The 27,518-nt window shown below is 43.8% G+C and overlaps 1 protein-coding gene across 4 annotated transcripts in view; it reads right to left on the bottom strand.

The window, feature by feature from the left end:
- LOC126458529 (uncharacterized) overlaps positions 1-27,518 on the bottom strand; it is a 293,197-nt gene that overhangs the window by 188,060 nt on the left and 77,619 nt on the right. Inside the window, exon 1 of one of the 4 annotated variants that reach the window (XM_050095633.1) lies at positions 24,446-24,573. The exons of the other annotated variants lie outside the window; for them this stretch is intronic. The gene's annotated coding sequence lies outside the window, so the exon portion shown is untranslated. Of the gene's footprint in view, positions 1-24,445; positions 24,574-27,518 lie in introns of those variants that run through there. 4 annotated transcript variants of the gene reach the window in all.

Here is a 27,518-nt window from a genome sequence, read left to right as displayed (position 1 = left end):
TCGCCGGTCAAATGCTGTTTGTGTATGAGAATTCGGTTGGAAATGTTCCTCATGTCAGCACGTTGTAGGTGTCGCCACCGGCGCCAACCTTGTGTGAATGCTCTGAAAAGCTAATCTTTTGCATATCACAGCATCTTCCTCCTGTCGGTTGAATGTCGCGTCTGTAGCACGTCATCTTCGTGGTGTAGCAATTTTAATTGCCAGTAGTGTAGATAAGATCCATAGAACAGCACCACGGAGATGCTGAGTCAATTCCAGTGGCAGACGCTGTAAGTGAGGCGTTCTGCATCACGGCATGGTCTGCTGTTAAAATTCTGAGAGTGTACGCTCCCAGAAAAGTCAACTGAGATGTTGCTTCCTTCTACGTACACCTAGCGAAAGGAGCATGAAGGTAAAATTCGAAAGAGGCTTACCGTCAATCATTCTTCCCGCGAATCATACGGGACTGGTACAGGAGAAGGCGAAGGTGACTGTAGCGCACAAAGTACCCTCCGCTACTCACCGTAAGGTGGGTTGCGGATGTAGATGTTGTAGTGTAATGGTAGGTATAATCAACATAAATCAGCCCCTGCACCCATAGAGGCTCAAATAATTCAACTCATACTCTACGTAAACATCTCGTAAGTGTCACCTCGTATCCATCAGACACGGACCGCGGGACGATTCACCAGCGCATTTGGACGAGACATGTAATAGAATTCACCGGCGAACTATCAAAAGGGTTCATCATTCAAACAGAGATCATTCAAAACAATGATCATTCGACCGACGTTATTTAGGCACACCGTGAAAATCCGAAGGAAGGATGGATGAACAGAGATTAATCCCTACCCTTCGTAACCCAAGTTCAGTCTCTGAACTAGTGCGCCATTTCGTTCTGTCGAGAAGTAAGAATGATTTGAAAACCTATTTACAATATCAGATTGTCAAAGTCAAAGTAATTCCTTTACGCCGCGCGGGATTAGCCGAGCGGTCTGAGGCGCTGCAGTCATGAAATGTGCGTTTGGTCCCAGCGGAGGTTTGAGTCCTCCCTCGGGCATGGGTGTGTGTGTTTGTCCCTAGGATAATTTAGATTAAGTGGTGTGTAAGCTTAGGGACTGATGACCTTAGCAGTTAAGTCCCATAAGATTTCACACACATTTGAACATTTTTAATTCCTTTACCAATTCCAGGTGTTTTTCCGGCCTCCACGCTTGTTCCTGGCTACATTCACTTCACTTCATTTGTTGCATATGTTGATGTAAGTAAAAGCGTATCGATAGCTGAAAGCCTTTTCAGCAGCGTTGCTGTTCTTTTGGAAAGTTCTGCTCTATAACTACCTAACCGACCGGGCTATGAGAACAGGTTCTAACAACCCTACCACAACAAAGGTCAAAAATTAATTATCATTGTAGTGTTGCTCACGCTGCTAAATAATGCATTTTCGGGCAACAACAAAGTAATATTACGTGGCAGGTGTCATTAGAGCACAGTTAATAAAGTCATTTCTTGAAATAATGAATAAACTAGGCACTCATCTTTTCGTGTTTCCCACGCTGGTCTCGTTGTGAACTCATGGCTCAATCGTCGAAAATCTAGGTAGTGATGATTCCAAGCTCGGATGCAAAGAGGCCTAGGTGTTATTCTGCGATATTCAAAAGTTTTATAGATGTGTTTCATAAACCATTCTTGAAGATTAAACTTTTGCAAGTTAGGACAATGGTGATGTAAAAAAGTAATAAGCACTTCTTTTTTATTACTTTTGTTGCAATATCACGTAACTCGTTCCGAAACATCACTTCACAATATAAAACATACTTGAAAATATCTTCCTCACTGTTAAAGTTCACATTTCATAAATTGACTACAATTTGCGTCTTTTTAACATGACGACCAAAGCTTGACTCTCTAATAACCGCTTACGCGCCCAAAAATCAAAGTTACAAGTACGTCAAAGATCATAGTGACAAAAGAAAGAATACACATAAGAATAATATAATTGCAATATATACATATCGATGTATCGAAGTACCTCTACATTAATGAAATCAAATCTGAATGTTGTCTCAGAAATATGTTAACTATTTTACAGAAACACAGTAGAATATTGCTGGTATCAAGAGGTTGAGGTGAGATGACGTAATGGTTAGGTAATTCAAGTACCATTACAAGGTATAACAGAAGTTTTCTGTCAAGCGTATCGATATTAATGTCGCGATGGTAGAGGCAAAAGGCTGGTCTTTGCGATGATAAACTTTGAACTCTCCGTCAAGAAATTCTGATTCAGAGTTCATTTCAAACGAATGCCTAGACTGTTCCATCTCGACATGGATTCAACATGACAAATTCGAACATTCCCTCCTCCTAGCAGGTACTGTTTGAACTTATGTCCCAAGTTTGGTGTACCTCAATCACTAATGAATCACAGCCTGTAACATAATGCATACTCACGTAATTCACTAACAACAAATATTTGAATCTATTAATTCTCCATATTTTCGATAAATGTTACAAATATACCTTATTGGAACAAATGCCTGAAGAATTATCAGTTCAAGTCTAATAACAAGTGAAGTGATAATAGGTATGCTTTACTGGAACACACACTTCACGTTGTCACATGTTAAAAACAGTCGTTGAGCAAGAATAACAGGATAAAAAATTTGCAATTCCGTCTTGTTCTGCAATCGATGCCACCATTCGGTTGATTGTCGTTTCTTTAGCAACCATCCCGAAATCCTGACCGAAGGAGCGCAAAATCGGACGACGACCTTAACATTGCTCCACTTGGTTGTTTAAATCACTTTGCCGGCGGGCGTTTGCGGCGAGAGGAATCGGACCACGCCAGGGAAAGTAAACGGCCAGGAGAAAGCAAACGTACTTAGCAGAAACTGGGTCATCTGTTGAGTGATCCGCGGACGGGGGCAACAAGGGGAGGAGCGCTCTATAAATACGGTGGCGCAGGCTGCAGGGACAAAGGCGACGGAGCGCGTCCCTGCTCCACAGAAATAACGCCGGCCGCGGAAATGAGCTAGCAGACCTGGTCCCGCCACGGCGGTGCGGCCGCGCCGCCAGTGTCAACGCGAGACCGAGCCAGGTGGTTAACACAATAGACTGGCATTTGAGTGGGACGGAATTCAAATCTCCGACCAGCCGGCTTAATTTTGATTCCCCGTGGTTTCCTTCATTCCCTTAAGATCGTGGCCGATTTCCTTCCTCAAACTTGTCCGAGCATGCATTCTGTGCCTAGCAGTGTGCGATTTGTGCTTTTACCAGTAGGGGGGATGTCTTACGGGGTTAGTATAATTATATATGTTACTAGCTTGGACCGTGGCGCTACCCATGGTTAAACAGTTATTTATAAATAGATGTTAACGCCGAAACTCACTATTCACGCGTATGCACTATCAGAAAAGCCATTCCTTATTATATCTTTAAAAGTACATTATAGGTAAAGCTTATTTACAAAATCATCTACATACAGGTATACGAGGGGAATTCAAAAAGTAAAGGCACATTTGTGAAAAGCTCTACTTATTCTGATGATAGAAAACTGAAACGTGCGTTATTTTTCTAAGTAACCTCCCTGGACTTCAATGCAGTTTTCCCGACGTTTTACGGTTTTTTTAATTTCATCAGAAAATACGTTTATCGGTTGCATCTGTAACCAATTTTGTACCGCAGCAATGACGTCTTCATCACTTTCAAATCTTCTTCCCTGTAGTGCTTCCGTTAAGGGTCCAAACTTGTGAAAATCGCTTGGAGCCAGGTCTGGACTGTATGGTGGATGTTCCAGCACCTCGAATATCAACTCCTTTATTCCGTCGGCTGTCCGTTTGGCAGAATGTGGGCGAGCGTTATCTTGCTTCAGGATGACACCTCTTCACAGTTTTCCACGACATTTGGATCTGATTGCAGGTTTTAGTTTCGTACGCAACACATCACATACACCATACAATACAGACCCGGCTCTAAAGCCTCGTTTACGCTGGGGCGACGTCTTGCAAACATTGTGGCATGCTACGGACATGTGGCGTGCGTCGTCTTGTCATTTAGTTCTGAATGTTTTGAAATGCTTAACCACTACATAACACTTTTTCAAAATTAATAAGCAAACATATTAATAGTATTAATAGTAAACTTTCAGTGTTCGGCTCCACAAATTTAAACTATATGTAAAGTTTTACTCCGGTGCGTGAGAAATTAACATCCCAGGCTGGGATGCATAAACTAAAACCAGAGGAGGGGATGGTCTGATGCAGAGGGGAGGGGGGGGGGGAATTCCCCCATCCCCCCCTGCAAATCGCACACTGGTGCCTAGTGACCTCGTTATCGACGGGACACTGAACTCGAATGTTCCTTCTTTCTCTTGCTTCCAAGGAGGGCGCCACTTCTGCGAGCTCACTCTCCGTATTCTGCTTCAACATTCCAATCTGGTTTCTTTTCTTTTTGGTGTAGTGCTCTGGACATTCTCTGCTTTTGGAGACAGTCGGAGGGGTTTATTTCGCAAATCTGCCGACTCCCGGTGAGCCCCTCCGCGTATTGGTATGCACACGATGGCGTATCCAATATCCCAAAACGCCGCCAGCAAAAACGGTATTTTCAGTGCCCATACGTCGGGTTCTATTGGTGATAAACAGGTATGGTCAAGAGTTCTGGAGAGCCCCTGGGCTAGGGACCACTTGCTCACCCAACATAAGGATCGTCTTAGTGTCACAATCCTACAGTAAGGGGTTCAACTGCCTCACTTTACCTCCCTCAGCACCTTCAAAAACTTCCTCAAAAATTTCGGCATGCGAACATATTCGCGCTTTTTTATTATGCCGAGAGAGCCGAAGAAAGTGGCAGCGGAAAAGATACAGAAAAGTAATAAATAGTGGAAACTACTACCGGTGATCGTGGTACAGAAAGAGTGAAGGAGACAATGGCAGTGTGGGAGAAAGAAAGGGACCTATTGGCAGTGGAACGTAGTTGAGTGACAGAACAGTGCTAGGAAAAAAGTGAAGGAGACAGAGTCACGTGGGGAGCAATAAAGAGAAAGTGGAAGTGGGTGAGAGCCATTGATAATGAGAGACAAAGTGAATGACAATGACAACGAGGAAGAGGGAGACAGTGCGAGGAGACTGTAGTAGTTGGAAAGAACGAAGGGTACTGTGATTTTGACACAACAGACAATGACAGAGAGACACAAAGAGATACTACGGTATGTTGATGATTTTCACTTATGGACCGTCTGACAGCAACTGAATAAAACACAATTTTAGTGTCATACGCGTTTCGCCTTTATTTTCTGCAAGGCATCATCAGTGGCAGGTTGCGTAGACAGTTTCTACATATTACGCTCCTGTTGCATTTTTGGTCTTGTTCGTCTTCCTATGAGCGCCAATTTGCTGTTTTTTCTGCATTCCACAGCACTATGCACTGAACGCTTTTATTAATGCAATGAGATAATGCAAAGAGATAATTACAATGAGTTGGGGTGAGTGAGAAGGGCAAGTGGGAGTGGCTGGGTATGAGCGGCTTACAGCGATGGATGGTGGATGTGAGTTACAGTTAGGGGAGCCTGTGGGAGCATTTTAAAGAAAGCTCGAATATGTTCGCATGCTAAAATTTTGGGAAAATTTTTAAAGGTGACGAGGAAATTAGGATGAGGCAGTTGGTTTCCCACTTTTCAGTCAGAGTCTTTAAAATAAACAGGACCATATCCGCACTTTTTTGTTCTCAGATAGCAGCATTTTCCCGCTAGTTTCATAAATCAGCGTAATTCGGAAAAAATTAAACCCTGACAGCTAATACGGCGTGCGATTGTTTCCAAAAATGGCAACTTTCATAAGACACTTTCAAACTTTGTGCGCCAATTTTTCTGTTCTTTCTCTGACACTCATCCCAATTACGACTGCATCTGCTACATGATAGACTACTGGCTATTTACGATCGGTTTTCATTATATTAATTTTAATTTTGTGAACGAATGAGCTTCTTACGTACACAAACGCCTGACGGGAAACTCGTGAGCACCGGACATTTTCGTATCAACAGTATTCAGTGTATAATCGAATTTTAGTATGTCATGTTACTGACGTGGATTTGAAAAATCAGCATGTAATAGTTTGAAAAATAACCTGAAGTCCATATTCACGCTGGCCGGTTTCCAGAAAAACAGTCGTTAATTCTATGCGCGGATTTGATCCGGGTTTCGCTCGGTTCCCTGTCAGGTATGCCCGCGCTGTGGGTTAATCTTGCAAATTAACTCACAGCGCCTGGGCCGGGGGTGTTGTATATTGTTTTGCAGTTGCAAACATTATCAGACCTACGTCCTTCTGCACTGCAACTTTCTAAAAAGGTGTGATCTTAATCAAATAGGCAATTCTCGCACTAGTGCGAAGGTGAGTATATAGATATTAGTGTCAATGGTGTTGATAATCTGAATCAATAAAATTGAAGAAAGCTCCAGGACCAGATCGAATGCTTTTCATATTCTATACCTAGTTTGCGACAAGTTCGCCCCTCTTTTAACTGTAAGGCGCCTAGATTCCTCGAACAAAAAACCTTGCCCAGCAGTTGGAAGAACGCACAGGTCACACCCCCTTAACAAGAAGGGTAGTAGAAGTGATCCAATATCTTTGACATCCATTTGCTGTAGAATCTTAGAACACACTCTTGAGCTTAGTTATAATAAAATATATTCTCCAAGCCAGTCGGCGTGTATTCTGTAAACATCGATCTTGTGAAACCGAACTCGCATTTTCTCCCATGGCATCCTGAAAGCCACGGATAAAGGAAGCCAGGTAGATACAGTACTTCTAGATTTCCGAAAAGCATTTGACACTGTACAACAGCTACGCTTATTATCAAAAGTACGATCATGTGGGGTATCTACTGAAATTCGTGACTGTATTGACGTTTTTTGACAGGCAGACCACAGCATGTTATTTTGGATGGAATGTTCAAATGGCTCTGAGCACTATGCGACTTAACTTCTGAGGTCATCAGTCGCCTAGAACTTAGAACTAATTAAACCTAACTAACCTAAGGACATCACACACATCCATGCCCGAGGCAGGATTCGAACCTGCGCCGTAGCGGTCACGCGGTTCCAGACTGAAGCGCCTAGAACTGCACGGCCACACCGGCCGGCTGGATGGAATGTCTTCGACGCATATAGAAGTAACGTAAGGAGTGCCAAGGAAGTCTGTTGGGACGCTTTTTGTTCATGTTGTGTATTAATGACCGTGCAGATAATATTAATAGTAACCTCGCGGATGGTACAGTTACTAAAGCACTGACTGGAAAAAGCTGCACAAATATAGAGTCATATCTTAAAAGGATTTCAAAGTGTTGCAAAGATTGGCAGCTTGCTTTAAACGTTCAAAACGTAAAACTGTGCACTTTACAAAACGATAAAACTGCGGCTGAGGTAATTAGGACTACAACCTCAACGAGACACAGCTGGAAATGGAACGATCACGTAGACTCAGTCGTAGGTAAAGCAGGTGGCAGACCTGGGTTATTAGCAGAACACTAGGGAAATGCAATCAGTGTACAAAGGACCTCTGCGACTCATCCTAGAATGTTGCTCATGTGAGTGGGGGCCCATGCCAAATAGAAGTAATGAGAAATATTGAACGAATTTCCAGAAGGGCTGCACAAGTGATCAGAGGTTCGTCTGACCCGTTGGACAGTGTCGCAGAGATGCCGAAGAAACTGAAATGTACCTAAAATGCCTACTTACATAGTTTCAAGAATTGGTTTTAAATGATGATGTTACAATCTTAGATAAGAAACCACAGAAATTCGCGAAATTTGCATCAGCAGGACTACTGACTACTTTCATCATCCATGGCATGAAATCGAGGGAACAGGTGATGTATTTCCAGACTGCATGAAACAGTTTTTCGATTCTCAAGATAGGTAATCACGCACGGAGTTTAATGTTGATAGAGCTGCTGAGTTATTTTCTGACATTAAATTTTGTTTCGGTGAAACATCAAGTCAGTGAATAGTCCATACAAGACGTGATACAAGCTGTTCCGCATATTAGAGTTGAGATAACAATAAGGGGCTGCTTGTGCTGTTGTTGGAATACAGAGCCGAAGTACACACATAAACCATATGTTCGGTTGTGATCGTTATTTTAAATCAATTTAAACGGTTTTTTTTTTTTTTAATACAACTCATTCCAATGCCAAACGACTCTCCATTCCAGAATAAATCTTCCAGTCAGCAGCGGAATATACGCTGTTTATAAACTTCTTAACAGATTAAAACTGTGTCAAACTGAGACCCGAACCCAAGGTTCTGGGTTTATAGTCTCAGTGCGGACAGCAAGGTTACAAGTTTGATACCCATCCAGTACACAATCTGTAGAAGAACTCTCCACTGTTTGCAACCATCCACCTGCTGTGGCTGAGGTAATTATTATCAGTTATATTCAGCATTATATTGGATTTGTAACGGCACGAGCCTTACCAAAGGCACAGCACTCCCTTAGGCACCGCACTCTGCCTGTCAGTTGGTGAATAGTTGGTTACAGAAACCAGGGCCACTTTGGCATGTGTGACACTTGCAGGGGCCACACCGCAACAAATCCGCTTTGGCAAGTATAAATACTGGCTGTCCATTATAAACATTGGCTTTCCAGCCGTATGTAGAACCAGCAAGGCACCAAGTCAGCCTCAACTATCGCTTCCAGTGTGAGGTTGCTGCTCTACAGTCATTCTGACAGGACTGCCTGCCAGGGCACCAGCCACAGCAATAATAGGTTAGAGTATAACTGAGGCTTTCCACGGACACCAGCACCTAGACACAGGTCCATGGTTCACACCCAGGTGGGTCCACCGCCTAACACCAAACTGACCGCCAACAAGCCAGCTTTGCCTATGGTCGAGCCGACCATGTACCCTCACACCACAGCTGAGCCGGCACCGCTGGCAGCCTCTGTAAGCATGTGTCGCAAGGTCCTTGCACCGCCATGTTAAGCTAGATGTGGCAATAGCCGGCTGCATCACTACTATGTTTCACGCATAGAGATCAAAGAGAGCGGCTTCAGCCATCGAGTGTCCGCCTGAAGTGAGCACAAGCCTCCAGTAAACACTGTTGGGGAAATAAATAAGGCTACTACTGACAACAAGCTGTTTCTGGCTGATCCTGACCCAGTAAACTCCACCAGACAACACAAGCACCAATTACAAGTGGTGTCAGAAATGGGATTGGCAGAGGTTCTACCATCACTGCCAATAGAGTCGAGAGTAAGTAGAAGCACGTGTATTCTGTAACTTCTAGTGGGTTCCTTGTGTCTGTTCTCCTGGCTTTGTGTCCTCTTCACGATTTCCTGTTGATATGTCTTTATCATGTCAAGAATAGATTTGGTTGTGATACCTGGACACAGTCCAAGTGACGAAGTGATGAGAGCAGTTATATGCATGCAGTGTAATTTACCGAGTCATATGGCTCTGCATACTGAGTCTCACATGACTAGACATCTGGCAAACAGACCATCGCCCCAGGCAATGTAAGGAGAGACCATGAGTGTCAGGGAAGTTTAGGCAAATGTAAACAGTAGCCAATTGAAGGTATACTTTATTACAAATAGTGTTGTCATGATACTTGTGAATTTAAAAGTCATCAAGGGATCTATGTTAGTAGATACACCGATAACCAGAACATTATGATCACCAATCTACTATCGATATAAACTCGTCCACGTGACAGCACCGTCACATGGCGAGGAGTGACTAGCTTGACTGCTAGTCTTCTAGTCAGATGGGCACACGGTGCATGTAGTATCAGTGAGCATACTGTACGTGCGTACAATGGGGAAGGTACGCAATCTACCTGAGTTTGACCAAGAGCAGATTGTGACGGTCTGGATGCTCAGAGCGAGCATTTCGGAAACCGTATGACTTGCCAGGTGTTTTCTAGGTTTCGGTGAAACAACCACTTCCAGGCGTCCTGGAGTTGGGCGGTCACCACTCATTACAGATACCAGACGTCGTAGGCAGGGCAGACTGGTAAAACAGGACAGGCGCCGAACTGTGGTGGAATTAACGTCAGATTTTAATACTGGGCAGAGTACACTAGTGTTTGAACACACAGTGCACCAAACACTCCTAACGATGGGGCACCATAGCCGATGACCCATTCATGTGCCAATGTTAACACCATGACACCGGCAACTACGAATGAAATGGGCATGTGGCCATCGGCACTGGTCGTTGGCGCAGTTACAGAGCGTTGCGTGGGCTGATGAACACGATACCTTCTTAATCGTGCTAATGGGAGCGCGCGAATCGATCGTCTTCAAGGGAACAGCTCCTTGACACCTTGGGACCAGCTCCTTGACACCTTGGAACCAGCTCCTTGACACCTTACGACGGAGACAAGCTAGCGGCAGCTCCATTACGCTCTGAGGAACATTCACATGGGCATTCATGGATCCAGTGGAGCTCGTGCAAGTCACCATGACGGCCAAGGAGTTTCGTAAACAGGTTGCAGACCACGTAGTCCCCTTCATGAAGGTCATGTTTCCCGATGCCAGTGCCATTTTTCAACAAGATAATGCACCATGTTGCAAGGCCACGAGTGTGATGGGGTGGCGAGTTCCAGTTGATGTGCTGTCACCCCCCCTCCCCTCTCCCCCAACTCGTCTGATCTGAACCCGATCGAACATATCTGAGAGGTGATTGGCCGTGGCGTCAGAGCTCATTGCGCTCCTCTCCAGAATTGGCAGGAATTAGGTGACTTGTGTGTGCAGCTGTGGTGCCAACTCCCTCCAGCGGCCTACCACGGCCTCATTGCTTCCATGCCATGATGCGTCGCTGTTGTTATCCGTGCTAAAGTTGGACATACCTGCTATTAGGTAGGTGCTCATTATGTTCTGGCTGGTCGGTGTACGTCGTTTGACATCCACACACTGCCTGAGTCGTGTGTGGAGCTTTTCTGTTTATGTTTCTACAAAGCACTCCTTCTGCTTGTATCTGTGATCCTATTATCTAGTGAGATCGTTGTAAGCCGAAAGGAGGGCGGGGATGGGGTGGGGGGAGAGCTAATGGGATAAAAATACATCAGTGGCAAACAGTGTTTTAATGTTTAGGTTTTTAGTCTCCTCATTATGCGATGCTAAATCAAAACGTTTTAGCATGATGCTGAGCTATCACATGGAAAATTCAGTCGGCATGACAGCAGAGAATCAACCTACGATAACTGTCGGAATCAATTTAAGGAATAATGGCAGTCACAATGGCAGAACATACCAGGTTTCAGGGAAGTATGGTAAGGAGAAAATGTTATTGAGTAATAAGAGTGGAATTAAGGGGGTTCAGGTTCTAGCTGGTAGAAAGTGTGTTGTTAAATATATACAGGATGGTCCAAAAAGTAAGAGCAGATTTCAGTTGTTTACCACAGACAAACTGCGAAAGACAAAGACATTGTGCATGTCACTGCATAGAGGAAAGTTCTAAGTTTCATGTTCGCACAGACACAATGCCATACACTCAACTTCCAAGCATTGCTCGAGAAGCATGGAATCCGAAGTCCATTTCATTCCACACACGGATCAACAGGTCCCTGTTTATCGAATGGACAGATTCAACAATTCGATTTCTCAGCTGTTGAAGAGTAGCTGCCATAGGTGGGACAAATAGTCTGTCTCTTGTGTACCCCCACGTTCCATTTGGACAATGGATTGACTTCGTGGAACTTCCAACACACAAAAATATTTCTCTTGTGATGTAGTCGCCAAGTTGCTACAAACAAACAACAGTACAGTTGTGTCAAAACTTTAAACCTTACTCTGTCAAGTGACATGCTCAAGGTGTTTTTAATCTTTTATGCTTTGTCTGCAATAAACAATTGAAATCTGTACTTTCTTTTTGAGTCGTCCGGTACGTCAGTGGTATTGGAGAGTTTATGAAGCACAGTATAGTGAATGGGTGTCTTCGGGATGAGAGGATAAGTTTAAAGATTTAAGAGAAAGTTCTCGAGATGTTACGATCAGAAACGTGACTGCAATAACTTTATCATGGCTTCCCTTTTTGTAAATAATTTATGTAATGCTCTTTTTGTTGAACTCGTGTTCATTCGACACTGTAGTGATAATGATAAGTTGTAATAGGCTATTAGAATAATGATTATCACGCGGAATAGTCGACAATGTTGACGAAGGTGAGCGATACATTGATGAAGCTAGGTACAGATTTGAGGAGGATAATTCTTGGAAAAAAAGTGAGCACGTCATTGTGAAACGCTAGAAAATCAAATAGGAGTACTACTGTAGGACATATCCCAAAATCCCAAAACCTTATCCCCCTCAAGATAGTTTGAAATTGCTGCCGAATGGACCAGTCAGGGTCATGGACTGCAAGTGTGTTATGGACTCCTTGCAGAGACAGCCTGGCGATTGCCGCAGGAAGCAGCGAGTAAATTACACAGAAGTGGACCTAAGTGTGTATGGTGTGGACAGAAGTCAAAGTGTACTAATACATATTAGCTAACCTGGACTACTGCAAGTTTTCAAGGCCAATCAGTAACTGAACCACAGAAACTGTGGAAGGATTTTAAGGTATCTGAGTAACTGTTATAGCTAGCCATCATCAGATTCGTCCGTAGCTCGTTGTCTAGTAGCTTGCGTTGCTGCCTTTGGATAACAGGGTCCCAGGTTCGATTCCCAGCAGGGTTGGGGATTTTTCTCTGACTGGGGACTGGGTGTTTGTGTTGTCCTCATAAGTTCATCATCATCATCATCATCATCATCATCATCATCATCATCATCATCATTCGTGACTGGCTAGATTGGAATGTGTAAAAATTGGAACTTCGTACGGGCGCTGATGACCACACAGTTCAGCGACCCGCGAACCAAACATCGTCTTCATCAGATTACAATTTGGAAGGGTGAATTCTTCCAAGAGGGGAGGATGTAATGGCGCGACGCTAATGCAAGACAGCACACTGCTGTACGCAACCATGTACCGTATGTACCGTAACATACTGCCATGACACTGAGTCACGGCATGAATTTAGGCGCCAAAGACTATCGGCGATCAGCTGAATACGAAGACCAGCCATATTCAGCACGTAGCACGTGTGATACTTACAGCGGGAACACCACAACAAACCTGCTTAGGTGCATATAAATACTGTGCGTTCAGCCAGGCTGGTCACTGAACCAGTGATCCATCGAGTTGGCGTCTGTTGCAGTCTCGAGTTCCGGCGTGAGGCCGCTACTGCTGCACCATCAAACTGACACGACCGCGTGACAAGGGGACCAGCCACAGCATCAATGAGCCAAGGATCGAACTGATGTCCACCTAGCCCTAAAACTACCAGATGCCGCCAGCCAGATGCAGGCCTACATCTACATACATTCTCTGCGAGCCACTAATGGTGCATGATGGAGGGTACCTCTTGTCACTTTTCTTCCCATTCCATTTGCAAACAGGGCGAGGGAAAACCGCCTGTGTATATGCCTCCATACAAGCCTTGATTTCTCTCATCTTCGCGGTCCTTACGCGAAATGAATAAGGTTGGTGCGTAACTTCGTAGCGTTTTTCCGTAAGTTTAGTAAACACGACAGATACACGTAACAGAGACTTTTATCGTCAATAATATGTTCTCCTTTACTATTTGAAACAGTCTGCCAACGTTGGAATAACTTTTCGATTCCACTACTGTAGAAATCACGTGGTGTTGAGGCGAACAACTCGTCGAGCCATGGTCGGAGCGCATTTTCATCCGGAGAGGAAGTTCCTTCAAAATTGTTCGATAGAGAACGGAGAAGATGAAAATCTGAGGAGGCAAGATCTGGCGAATAATGTGTGATGCGGAATGCCTTCCCAAGACAACTCCTGTAAAGTGTTTTTTGCCGGTCTAGAAGATTGCGGGCGAGCGTTACCGTGGCGTAGCATCACTTTAAGCAGTCTTTTTGGTCACTGTTCTCGAACTGCTTCTACAAGACGTCTCAGTTGCCGACAACAAATATGAGCAGTAATGGATACATCTCGGAGAAGCTATTTGTAGTACACCACACCGTCGCTGTTCCACCAGATGCACTTCATTATTTTTTTTTTTACGTATACGTGTAGGTTTTTGTACGGTGAGTTCTGCTTTGTTTGGACCTAACCATTCCTTTCTTTTCCTTATGTCGGCATACAGACGCCATTTCTCGTCACCAGTAACGGTACAGAATAAGAGTGGTCGGGTGTTGTTCACGTTCCAATTGTCATGACGTGCAAGTACAGAGTCACATGTGACCATTTCTCTTTTTTTTTCATTTTGGTTTAGAGCATGTGGTAGCGTTACACCCTATTTTTGAACCTCCCCCCTGCATGCAAAAGTCGCATGGTGGCGGAATGATTACAGCTCATCACATATCCCAGTTCTCGAGTACAATAACCTGGTTCATTGTGGATTAACACCTTTAAACGACCTTCATTAAAGCCCCTAGGTCTTCCTCAACATGGAGAGTCAGTAATGTCAAACGATCCTCCTTAAGACGAGAAAACCATTTACTTGCCGTGCTCTGTCCAATGGTTTTATACCCATAAAAGGCGCAAATGTCCCTCGCTGCCTCCGTTTTCGTCACCCCCCTACTGAACTCAAACAGAGGAATATGCCGGAAATTTTCCGATTCCTCCACTTGGCACTCCATTCTCTAGCGTCCGCAGCTCCACTCACTGTCTCCAAATGACAAAAATCACAATATGTGAACTCAAATAGCAACAGTCAACTACAAATAGAAAATGACATTCAATAAACCCATAGCATCCGGAATACTAACATACAAAACAAAAACGCTATTAACTTATGCACCAACGTAATATATTGGCACGAGTAGAATCGTTCTGGAGTCAGCTGCAAATGCCAGTTATCTAAATTTTCTCAATACTGTTTCACAAAGGTGTCGTCGTCTTGCTTCCAAGATTTTCATTTGAGTTCACGAAGCAGCTCCGTAATATTCGCATGTTGAGCGAGTAACAAATCTAGCGGATCCCTCCTGAACGACTTCAAAGTCTTCCTTTAATCCAACCTGATTGGGATCGCAAACACTCCAGCAGTATTCAAGACTGGGTCGCGGTCTCCTTTACAAATGGGCTACACTTTCCTAAAATTCTCCGCCACCTCGCAACACACCAACCACCAGCCAGTCAGCTTTGCCTATGGCCGAGCTGGCCGAGTCACCTAGCACCACAGCCGAGCCGGCACCGCCGGTGGCCTCAATAGGCGAACGGCCGAGAGCACAACGCCAGCCGCCCATCGCCCGCCTGACGTACGCACAAGCCTACAGCGGAATCCGTCAGGGAAATGAATAAAAGCTACTACTGACAGCAACCATCGTCTCAGAACAGTTTTGTCGGCAAAGCCAGTCTCTTGCTTTGTCATACTACCAGAACTATGTTTCCAGCAAGAAATGCACTTCCATGATACTCAAGAAATTAAGTTTATCGGAAAATGCGTCTTCGTTGTCTCGACTGTGTACCACGACCGTCGTCAACACGCCATAAACATTCCTAGGCAAATGCTGTATCGTTGGCACGGTGAACTGAATAGTTTAGCCTGTCATATGACTAGAATGTCGTCAGGTCTTGAACCTGCCACAGGTGCGACTTTCAAGCAGAGAATCATGGTATCAGAATATATTTCATCGCTCCCCACGAATGGGACACCATCTGAAGGCCGAGCAGACATGCGGTATTTAACGTGCCACCTTCTCAAGAATATACCGTGGGGCCCCATACTCCGAGAAATTTAAATGCAGTGGTCGTGCAAGGCCACAGAGGACATGTTATTTAATCCTCAAGCTCACCGAACCAATCTTGATGATAGCCTGCACTACGGAGGAAACAAACAATTATAGTTTCATCTACGTCTCGGGTGTTCAACGGTGTCATTGCCGATCAATCCTGTACGGACCCACACTGTACCAACAGTGCCACTCGGCCGGAAGTTACGGACTTAATTTTCCATTCAATGCGACAATACAACACACTGCGTACCATGATATTACCAGCAACTCATTGTAGAACCTTGACCCCAGCTCACAGTTGTAAAAATGCATTCTGTACTGTAAGGTTCACCGCACGTTTTGCACAAGATAACTACGTTCTGTGGTAGGTGCAGACACGTCAGACCACATTATATTCTTACACTTGTCGCTTGACAGATTTTGTGGACAGATTTTGTGATCTTTGTGTCACCTATGCCCCTTCTCTCCAGTCACTTGATCGCAAGAGGTTTGACAGTAGCAGCTCTCCCCTAAAGTTTTGTTTGCGCAGTTCTCGCCGAAATTTTCTTTTTGTAGATACTGTGTTGTTCTAGCTGCTGCGTTGGAGAGATGGCGTACTTGTCGACATGGTGAGCGCAATAGTTTAGTTCTGCTGTTATTTTCGTGGCCTTTACTTTTGTACACACATCAAAAAAAGTTTTGCTTTACCTCGGTTCCCAGAGTTCCGGAACCTGTACAGAAAATTGGAATAGAGATCAACATAAACATCATTTCCGCCCTTTTTATTGCTCATAAAATCCACACACACTGTATGTTGTACCACCATACAGGAAGACCTTCGGAGGTGGTGGTCCATACTTCTGTACACACCGGTACCTCTAATAATCAGTAGCACGTCCTCTTGCATTGATGCATGCCTATATTCGTCGTGGCATACCATCCACAAGTTCATCAAGGCACTGTTGGTCCAGATTGTCCCACACATCAACGGCGATTCGGCGTAGCTCCCTCAGAGTGGTTAGTGGGTCATGTCGTCCATAAACAGCCCTTTTCAATCTCTCTCAGCCATGTTCGATAAGGTTCATGTCTGGAGAACATGCTGGCCACTCTAGTCGAGCGATGTTGTTATTCTCAAGGAAGTCATCCACAAGATGTGTACGATGAGGGCGCGAATTTTCGTTCATGAAGACGAATGTCTCGCCAACATGCTGCCGATATGGTTGCACTATCGGTCGGAGGATGGTATTCACGTATCGCACAGCCGTTACGGCGCCTCCCATCACCACCAGCGGCGTATACGTCGGCTCCACACAATACCACCCCAAAATAGCAGGGAATCTCCACCTTGCTGCACACTCTGGACTGTGTGTCTAAGGCGTTCAGCCTGACCGGGTTGCCTCCAAACACGTCTCCGACGATTGTTTGGCTGAAGGCATGTGCGACACTTATCGGTGAAGAGAACGTGATGCCAATCCCGAGCGGTCCATTCGGCATGTTGTTGGACCCATCTGCACCGCGCTGCATGGTGTCGTGGTTGCAGAGATGGACCTCGCCATGAACGTGGGGAGTGAAGTTGCGCATCATGCAGCCTATTGCGCACTGTTTGAGTCGTAATACGACGTCCTGCGGCTGCACGAAAAGCGTTATTCAGAATTGCGGCATTGCTGTCAGGGTTCCTCCGAGCCATAATGCATAGGTAGCGGTCATCCACCGCAGTACTAGCCCCTAGGCAGCCTGAGCGAGGCATGTCATCGACAGTTCCTGTCTCTCTGTATCTCCTCCATGTCCGAACAACATCGCTTTGGTTCGCTCCGAGACGGCTGGACACTTCCCTTTTTGAGAGCCCTTCCTGGCACAAAGTAACAATGCAGACGCGATCGAACCGCGGTATTGACCGTCTAGGCATGGTTGAACTACAGACAACCCGAGCTGTGTACCTCCTTCCCGATGGAATGGCTGGAACTGATCGGCTGTCGGACCCCCTCTGTCTAATAGGCACTGCTCATGCATGGTTGTTTACATCTTTGGGCGGGTTCAGTGACATCTCTGAACAATCAAAGGGACTGTGTCTGTGATACAATATCCACAGTCAACGTCTGTCTTCAAGAGTTCTGGGAACTGGGGTGACGCAAAACTTTTTCTGATGTGTATGTGTAAAAGCAATCCTACTTAATTTCCTCCTTCCTGTACCATTAGGTTTAATTTTTCTCCAGAAATTGTGTTTTCTCATGAACGATTTATAATGTCATGGCACTGGATACAGTAACTCCTAATATTCCATGTTCATTTTCGACTCTCGTCACGAATGCACAAATTCAGTTACCAACGCCAAATCACCAGCATTGGACGTCTGCGATGTTCAACATGATGATAGATTGACACAACACTGCAACTAACACACAGTGGCGGTAGCAAAGATCACTGGACGTCTTGAATACAAGTTGTTGGAACACAATTCATGCAAAATACAATGTAAATGCGTTTACCTAAAAAAATTCGGTGTTTTTTATCAGAGCGATCATATTTTACTAACTTCGATATTTAGCGAAGGTAGGACACAAGAAATTGGGCGAGAAAATAAGTGTATCCTCTCACTTTTTCTTCGTCTAAGAACTCCCGTAGCAACTTCTAGCAACTGTTCTTTTCTCGAGTATAAAAAAAAAGAAGGGAGGCAAGACGGAGGAAGGCAAGATGGCGATATTCGAGTAATTAAAGACGAATCATTAGTTGAAGTGGAGAGAAATGAGGAGTCAGCCGGAACCTTAAAAAAGATCTGTCTTGAAAAACTTAGATTAAGATGGTCGTGCAGGGATCTGAAATCGACTCCTTTTGACTATCATAAACAACGGAACGGTTGAAGTTGGGTTCAATGTCACTTGCCAGGGATCAGTGGAAAAGAATTTAGCTTGTTGACTACGATCACCTTACGTCTACGTATGTAGCTTGAAACTCGCAGTCACAACTTGGTTTTCCGTTTCCATGAACTGTAGAAGACTGATACTTCTGTACCTGCACGTAGATAAATTGTAAAGGTACCCAACAACGCCTGTCTGGATTATGTGTAGGTAATATTACGAAAGCTTCAAGGGTTTTTTTTTTCTCACCAACAGTTTATTACTGAGTTTTGTAATCATCCAATGTGTAATCGATTACTTACCTCAAAAGTCCAGCAATTCACCTTGTTTCACACATGTAACAGTCTCATGTGTTACAAACATATACTCACACGTGGCCTTCTATACGCATTTATAGGCTTTCAGTCATCTTACATAATATCTATGCAGAATAGAAAATAAATGAGCAACAGGTTGAGACTGATGGACAGAGACTGGTTGGGTGGCATACACAGAGTGTTTAACTTCAGACAATTAAGTATCTCGAAAACGACGCATCGTACAAAAATAACGTTCTAGGAGAAAGTTAATATAAGTAAAGAGGACATCTGTCTGCGCTACAAATGGACACCTTCCATCTACCCCCCGTGTGTGTGTGTGTGGGGGGGGGGGGGGGTCAAAATTGTATTTTCAAATGGGAAGACCCCACCCCATTTTATTGCATATTCGGATTCTACGCCATAACGTACGTACTGTTTACACAAACCATTGTTTCCCATTCGTGGCAGACGACGCTGTTCAAAAATGGTTCAAATGGCTCTGAGCACTATGGGACTCAACTGCTGTGGTCATCAGTCCCCTAGAACTTAGAACTACTTAAACCTAACTAACCTAAGGACATCACACACATCCATGCCCGAGGCAGGATTCGAACCTGCGACCGTAGCAGTCGCACGGTTCCGGACTGCGCGCCTAGAACCGCGAGACCACCGCGGCCGGCAGACGACGCTGTAATCGACAAATATCAAGCGTGCCTATTTTAGCAATTAAGAACCGACGCGTTTGATTCTACATTTCATTTACGATATTAACGTAACATTTTGTGTTCTAACTGTTGATACTGATGTTCAAATGTTACTTGAGTGTTGCAGATGTGATTGTACAGTACAAATAATGTCTAGACACTTATTTCTGATAAACTACTTGTATGATAACGTAGTTTTCTGTTCCCTATGGGGTTGATTGTGGTCAGTCGAAACGCTTAATTTAGGTGGCCGCCCTCGAACCCCCCCCCAACAATGTGACTAATTTCGGCGCGAGTTTCCATCAAACCACTGTAACTCTCGTGCTGGCCGCTACGCGGATACTGACGGAATACAAACCACAACCATTGTAGTAAGGTAAAATGTCCATGAAGTGATAGTGACGCGCACGTTTCATAGATAACAACCTAAATCAAGCGCCTGACTGGTGAGAGGCAAGGCGACTCACAGATTTCTGGCATCAGGTGAAAACAAAAAACTACTGCATCCATGTCGCTGTTCCTGGATCAAGCTGAACGTAGGTTGTAAGCAGACACTGAAACGGCTAATCATATGGTATTGTACAATCAAATTTGCAATACCCCAGTAAATTTCGAATATAAATATCAATCGTTAGAGCACAAAGGTTTACATCGTAAACGAAATGTGGAAGCAAATGCGTCGGGTTCTTAATTGCAAAAACAGGCACGCTTAATATTTGTCGAATGTAGTGGCAACAACCACGAATAGAAAACAATTGTTTGGCGTAAAATCCTTATATGCACTAAAAATAGGGGGTTTCCATTTGTAAATACAAAGTCGAACCTACCCACACACGAGGGTGGTTAGAAGATGGCTAGCTGTCGTACAGACATATGTCCCTTTTACTAATATTAACTTTTCACCTAGAACATCTTTTTCGTACGATGTGTTGTTTTCGAGATAGTTAGTTGTGTCAAGTTAAAACAAACGCACTGTATAGTGCATGAATGTTCCATCTACGCAGTTAGCGCCCTACGAACCAGAGAATAATGAACAGACGTCAAGGTCAACAAATATATAGGTGGTAAGTCGGTTGTATTAGAAAAAGTAAACAAAACGATGGAATTTGTTTCTGTAGAGCGTCAGATAGTCTTTGCCAGAGGGTTCTGACTTCATAGCGATGGAGTAAATAAAATAACATATTACATAATGACGTATAAACACACTATATTATGCATAAGTGCTGTATTATACATATAACGTAAAGTATATCTGTGTTGTGGAGGCTTTTATGGTGTTCGTTATCAAACTCTTATTAGAGGACTGGCTCCATGTGGTAGGGACGGTTGAGCTTGGTAGTTCTCTCACATAATCAAGCTAGATTTCAGAAATGATCACGTGACTGATGTGAGTGAGTTTGGACCACATGTTCGTTCATTCACGGAAGACTGTTTTAAACCTGCTTCTGATATGTACAACATACACGTATTACATAATCCACAGTGAATATCAAGTATATACGTGGGTATGGTTTCGCTACCTGCTGTTTTTCTCGGGGCATCTCAGCAACAGTCTTACCCTCATTTTAAGGTTGTTCAGCATCGTGCCACAATGAAAATGGCGTCGCCTGTCTTCGTGTGCTTTACTAAAACAGGAGCCGTTACCATCTACACTACGCGAGATGCAGAAAGTACAATATCCTGCTATAGTCTTACAAAATAGAAACACAACTGTGTCGTTTGGATTACGAAAAAGCCGACTATAAATGGACAAGTTTAATAGTGTTCACTGGAAAGTTAGCTGCACAACAGCAAACAGAAATAAACAAAATCTTTCTCAGTACACTATAATACCAGCAGAAAGTAATTTCGAAGAAAGTGTTTTATTCCCCGCAGAGATAATTCACCTGAAAGACAGACCTAATATCAATAAAGGTTCCTGGCATCTCCGATCGCGCTCGACATTTGCCAAGTGATTCTCTGACCTACCGCAAGGACTTCAGCTTGCCCCAGCAGACCGCCTACACGTCTGCTTTACGATGTCACAGTTTCCCCTCAGCCTTGTTACTGGACGCAAACATCGCAGATTTTGTGAATAAATAATAACATCTATATTATAGACATATTCGGCATTCTGTTCTATAGTTTCACACTGACAAATATTCTGTGAAGTGATCTGCAAGGAAAGTATTCAGTAATGTAAACTAAGTGACCAACCATAAGTTTGGTATACGCTCAACAGTGATTTGGTAGGCACTGAATGTGACATGCCCTTACCTTCCTCGTGCCCATGAATCAGCTCACCCACCCACTTACACGAGACCTACAAATAGGAGCTTAAATCGCCGTTCTTATATAACATTTGTGCGCTTTGTATTCTATGTATAGCATATACTGACGATATGTTCTATGTTAACACGATTTTCGTAAGTGTCGATTGTGAAACCAAAGGCTAATTAACTAATAAAGTAACAGTTGAAGGATAACAATTTCGAACATAGAGTAATAGAACTACTAGAAATAAAGTACATGGGACAGTACAGAGTAATAAGTATGTAGTTTGTCCTCTTTCAGTGGAACTCGGTTTGTCACAGCAGTTTCCGTCGAACACGTCTTCCCTCCTCGACAAATCGATTTTGTGTGTCCTTTTGATTGCACCTTTCACAGCGGCCGCACATATAACAAGTTGTAGCCGATGTTTAATTTCCAACTTCGAATCTGACTTTTTCACACTGACGGTGATCTTTGGTTACCCTTAGTTTCTATTAAGGTTTACAGGACAAGACGAGAAGCGTCACGCGCTCCGCGGGGGCCGAAGTTAAAAGTAGGTCTAGCTCATTAGAGAAAAATGTTGCCAATCGACAGAGACATTTTGTTCTTTATCTGTGAGTCACTATTCTGGCGAAACATCAGTTTCTTCAGTATCAAGTGGACTGAAAACTGGACAAAATTTCCGATTAATTTTGAGCGTTATTTTGCCTATTAATGTCTTTAATTATTCTTGCAAAACGAGCTTAATATTCTCGCTTACTAAACCTTAAGATTCAACTGTCGCGAATACAACGGAAAAGGGCAACTTGACAGAAATATCCCAAATGTGAGAAAGGAATTCCTGAAAATATAGAGAAACAATTCCTTTTGGAGAGCTTAGTGGTAGAATTTTAAAGAGACAGGCCGTTCTAGTATTAATGGTCCGTTTATCAGCGCATGTAACTGCAGTCAACGAGCTGACTCTGCCACAGGAATCCGATAAAGTTTGAATCACTATTTTAAAAACGTTCATTAGCAACAATGTGTCACTTAATGGAGAGCGAATCACTCACAAGTAGCAGAAGGCAAACAGCCACGTCCTTCTGAAAGCGGTCATTGGATTCATTTCGTAATTCGCCTTTATCCATTTAGAGAAATCCTGGAAAAACTACACATGAGGCTTGCACGGGATTTGAACCCTCTTCATCTGGAATGCATGTCTAGTGTGCAAACAGCTGCGCTATCTTGCTCGTTAGAGCGGACTACTGCGAAGAGGTGATTTAAATTTCCTCAGTACCACAAGAAAAGATTACTTTAATGTGTCTAAATGTCACACTACTTTCAGCTGAGAATATTTTCTGCCTGACAACCGTTTCTCAAGCATTTCTTTTGACAACTGACATGTTCATTCCTAGACACCTGGTTCATTTCCAGAAAATTGGATGCATCGAGTCGTTGTTTATCTTTCCAATGCAGAGAATGAGATGCACTGGTCGTGTTAGCAATAATGCTTCGCAATGAATGTCAGATGAATAAGCTAAAGGCTCGCATATAGAAAATAATCAGGTTTTCAAACAGGTCGTACTAACTCATATTACCACTACTTTAACGAAGCTTTTACAGCTTACCACGCGGAACACTACGCGAAATCCAACGACCAGATGACAGTCCATAAAACCATTAAGGTACCACAAAGTACTGCAAATAATAGTAAGAAAGCCGGCCACCAGGGCGGCCGAGCGGTTCTAGGTGCTAAAGTCTGGAACCGCGCGAGCGCTACGGTCGCAGGTTCGAATCCTGCCTCGGGCATGGATGTGTGTGATGTCCTTAGGTTAGTTAAGTTTAAGTAGTTGTAAGTTCTAGGGGACTGATGACCTCAGCAGTTAAGTCCCATAATCCTCAGACCCGTTTTGAACCAATAATAAGAAATTTTCTTCTCGCCTCCCTCCCCAGCACAAACAAAAACCGACGAATGGTGCAAAGGATGAAAATGCGAGGCGCATAGGATGGGAGTAATTATTTAACTCATATGTGCCTGTTGCAGCTTGTCAGCTGGACTTTACGTAGGTACGGGAATCGTTTGCTCGTCTTACAGCACCGAATACGTGACCGCAGCCCGGTGATTCACCTTACAGTCTTGGTACATACACTGGGTTTGTTTGGCTCCATAGCGGACGGTGGTGTGCACTATGCTCTGCCGCTAGCACAGGGACGTCAAGGGCGCCTATGCATATATTCGTGAGGTTCCTGTTCGAGGCTATTCAGATTCACTGCAATTGTTAAAAAAATCACGGCAGTCTTATAGGGAGGTAATTTGGGGAAGCAAGAGACTATCCCATTCCATAAATCCTCTCTGCTTTGAGGAAACCTCTCTGTTCTTACGAGCTTTCGACACGCCATGAGCGAACAGGAAACTCACTGCCTAATAATTGTGTATAAGAATAACAAGCGGAGCACATTTTTGTTTAAACTATTTGTTTACAGCTGTTGGGGCGGAACTTAAATCCTAAATCCTACTACAATTAGTGCTTCTACCAAATTAACTGCTACAATTTGCTCCTGAAGCAAATCTACTTTCTCGTTGGTGACTGGGTTTCGCACTTTTCCGCCCGAGACGCGGCTCTTGGGAAGGGGTGCGCGGCAGGGCGGGCCACCCACCTGCCAGAGAGACGGGTGCGGGCCCTGCTTGCGCTGCTGGCCGGAAACCGCCGACTCGCCGGCTGTCTGTCTGTGTCGGCTGCTGCTGCTGCGGCTGCCGCCACACTGGCGGTGGGTGGGTCGCGCCGAGGTCGGCTCCGCGCAGCGCGCCCGCCACCCCTCCCCAAAACGCGCCTGCGCATCTTTGCCGCCCTACGCGCGTCTCTCTTACGTGGGGGGCGGGTTTCACAACTCCGCACCGCCGTGCCTCACACCGGCGTTCTGCCTGCCGAGTTGTCGCCAGTACCTTGCTTTCTTATCGCTCTCTTTCCGTACAGCGACGATAAAATGTAAAAATACACTAACGGAAAAAATCGCAACACCAAAAAGGAGCTGTGAGACATAAACCAAAGTCTGCAGACGTGTTTCTACATTTGAAACATGATGTCTGTTCAAATTTCGCGTCAGTCACGTAAGAGCGGCAGTAGTAGCTTCACTATGACGATGAAAGTCACGATTGCTTTAAGTACACGCTATAACGGGCGTGAGCGTTAGTTACCTTTGAAACTGGACGTGGTGAGCTCATGTTAATCAAGAATGTCTTTAGGGTGACAAAGACGCCATTATCAACACATCACTGTTTTTTTTTATGTGAGGTCCGCCAGTTGTGCAAAACACCGTTTTTCTCAGTGTAACCAGTCAATTATAACTGGGACATTTCCTGACTGGCTAAAATATGCAGATGTTAAGCCTCTATTCAAGAAAGGGGATAAAGAGTTACCATCAAACTACAGACCGATTTCACTTTTGCCAGCATTCTCAACAATTTTAGAAAAAAGTAATGCACAGGCAGCTTCTCAACCATCTGACCACAAATAACATATTATCAGGAACACAGTTTGGATTTCTGAAGGGTTCTGATATCGAGAAGGCTATTTACACCTACCGTGAAAACGTACTTAATTCATTAAATAACAAGTTACAAGCAGCAGGTATTTTCTGTGATTTGTCAAAGGCATTCGATTGTGTGAACCACAATGTCCTTTTAAATAAATTTGAATTCTACGGTGTCACAGGCAGCGCTGCAAAACGGTTCAAGTCACACCCCGCTAACAGGAAACAAAGGGTGTCAGTGCAGGGGACTAGTGAATTAAGTCATCATCAGAATGGGAAGAAATTTATATGTAGTGTCCCACAAGAATCCATCTTAGGGCCACTGCTTTTTCTTGTGTACATTAATGATCTCTCATCAGCTACACTGCCAGAAGCAGAGTTCGTTTTGTTTGCGGATGACACAAGTATTGCAATGAATAGTATGTCGAGTGTAGTTCTAAAAAGATCTGCTAATGATATTTTCATGGACATTAATAAATGGTTTAAAGCCAACTCACTGACATTAAACTACGAAAAGACTCACTATATGCAATTCAGAACCTGTAAGAGGTTTCCACACAACATATGCATAAAGTATGAAGAAGAGCCGATAGAAGAGGTTCACAGTCTTAAATTCCTGGGATTACAACTTGATAATAAATTCAGTTGGGAGGAGCACACCACAGAACTGCAGAAACGCCTTAACAAATTTGTGTTTGCAATTCGAGTGTTAGCAGACATAGGCGACATAAAAATGAAAAAGCTTGCATACTTTGCCTACTGTCATTCCATAATGTCATATGGTATAATATTTTGGGGTAACTCTTCAAGTCAAACAAAAGTTTTCAGAGTCCAAAAGCGCGTAAAACGTATTATTTGTGGAGTAAATTCACGGACGTCCTGTAGAAACCTCTTCAAAGAACTGGGTATACTAACCAGTGCCTCTCAGTATATTTACTCCTTAATGAAATTTGTCCTAAATAATATATCTCTTTTTCCAACAAACAGCTCAGTTCATACATACAATACCAGGAACAAAAATGATCTGCACAAGGACTTAAAAGCACTTACTTTAGTTCAAAAAGGGGTCCACTACTCAGGAACACTCATCTTCAATAATTTGCCAGCAAACATAAAAAAATTTAGTTACAAATAAAGATCAGTTTAAAAGGAGCCTGAAAGACTTACTAGTGGCCAACTCCTTCTACTCCATTGACGAATTTTTTAATAGAAAGAAATGATGTATTGTATATACTTACACTATTAGTATTGTTATTTCAGCTTTAAAAAAATTGGCATGTTCCATATCCACGAGGATCTCCTCAGCACGGATCTATGGAACGAAAAAATAATTTAATCTAATCCCAAGCATGTTTCGGCACCACTGTCCCATCATCAGTGGGTTTTCCTTTTTTTAATTTATTCTGCAATGTGAACATTTTGTTAAATGATTATAAAATTATGTGCATTTTTACTTCAAACAACAGATCATTTCTTTTTTTTAAATACCTTTATATTTGGTGTGCATCAACTTTCTGGATCACTTCTGTGTTAATTACGTAGCTTGTCATCTGCAACCAAACGATGTTGATGAGAAAGTTTTTTGCTGGGAGTTAACCTATCTTCTAGAATTTAACTTTGTTTTTCGCGATGTTTCCGCGCCTATTTTCGTATTTACTTACGTTTTCGGGTGGCAAGCGCTTCCATTCTCCACATCATGCTGAGACGTTGATGCATACGTAACTATAAGAAGTATTTTCCACAGATAACGTAGTAAAATATTTTTTCACTACACCAGAACACAGTGTGATTGTGGTTTGTTATGTGTCCCAGCCCAGTCAGTGTACATTTGTTCACCAGAGAGTTCAGCGATTCCTTTTGTGTGTAAATGGTGTGTCTTTGCAGATTTTAGTGTATCTATTTTTCGTGTGTGTGTGTGTGTGTGTGTGTGTGTGTGTGGACTTCATCTCTTTGCGCTGTTTTTATTTGTAAAGTGTTTGTTTGGGGTTGTGTAGCGGGGCTGCGAGGAGCCAGGTGTTCCTTCTGCGGCACTGCACAAGACTTGTCAGGAATGTTGCCCCTGCCCGCATCTCGTGGTCGTGCGGTGGCGTTCTCGCTTCCCACGCCCGGGTTCCCGGGTTCGATTCCCGGCGGGGTCAGGGATTTTCTCTGCCTCGTGATGGCTGGGTGTTGTGTGCTGTCCTTAGGTTAGTTAGGTTTA

Source organism: Schistocerca serialis, chromosome 2 (genome assembly GCF_023864345.2).
Source record: "Schistocerca serialis cubense isolate TAMUIC-IGC-003099 chromosome 2, iqSchSeri2.2, whole genome shotgun sequence".
Taxonomy (NCBI): Eukaryota; Metazoa; Arthropoda; class Insecta; order Orthoptera; family Acrididae; genus Schistocerca; species Schistocerca serialis.
The sequence above is the reverse complement of the archived record's forward strand: the minus strand, read 5'-3'. Positions and strand labels throughout refer to the sequence as shown.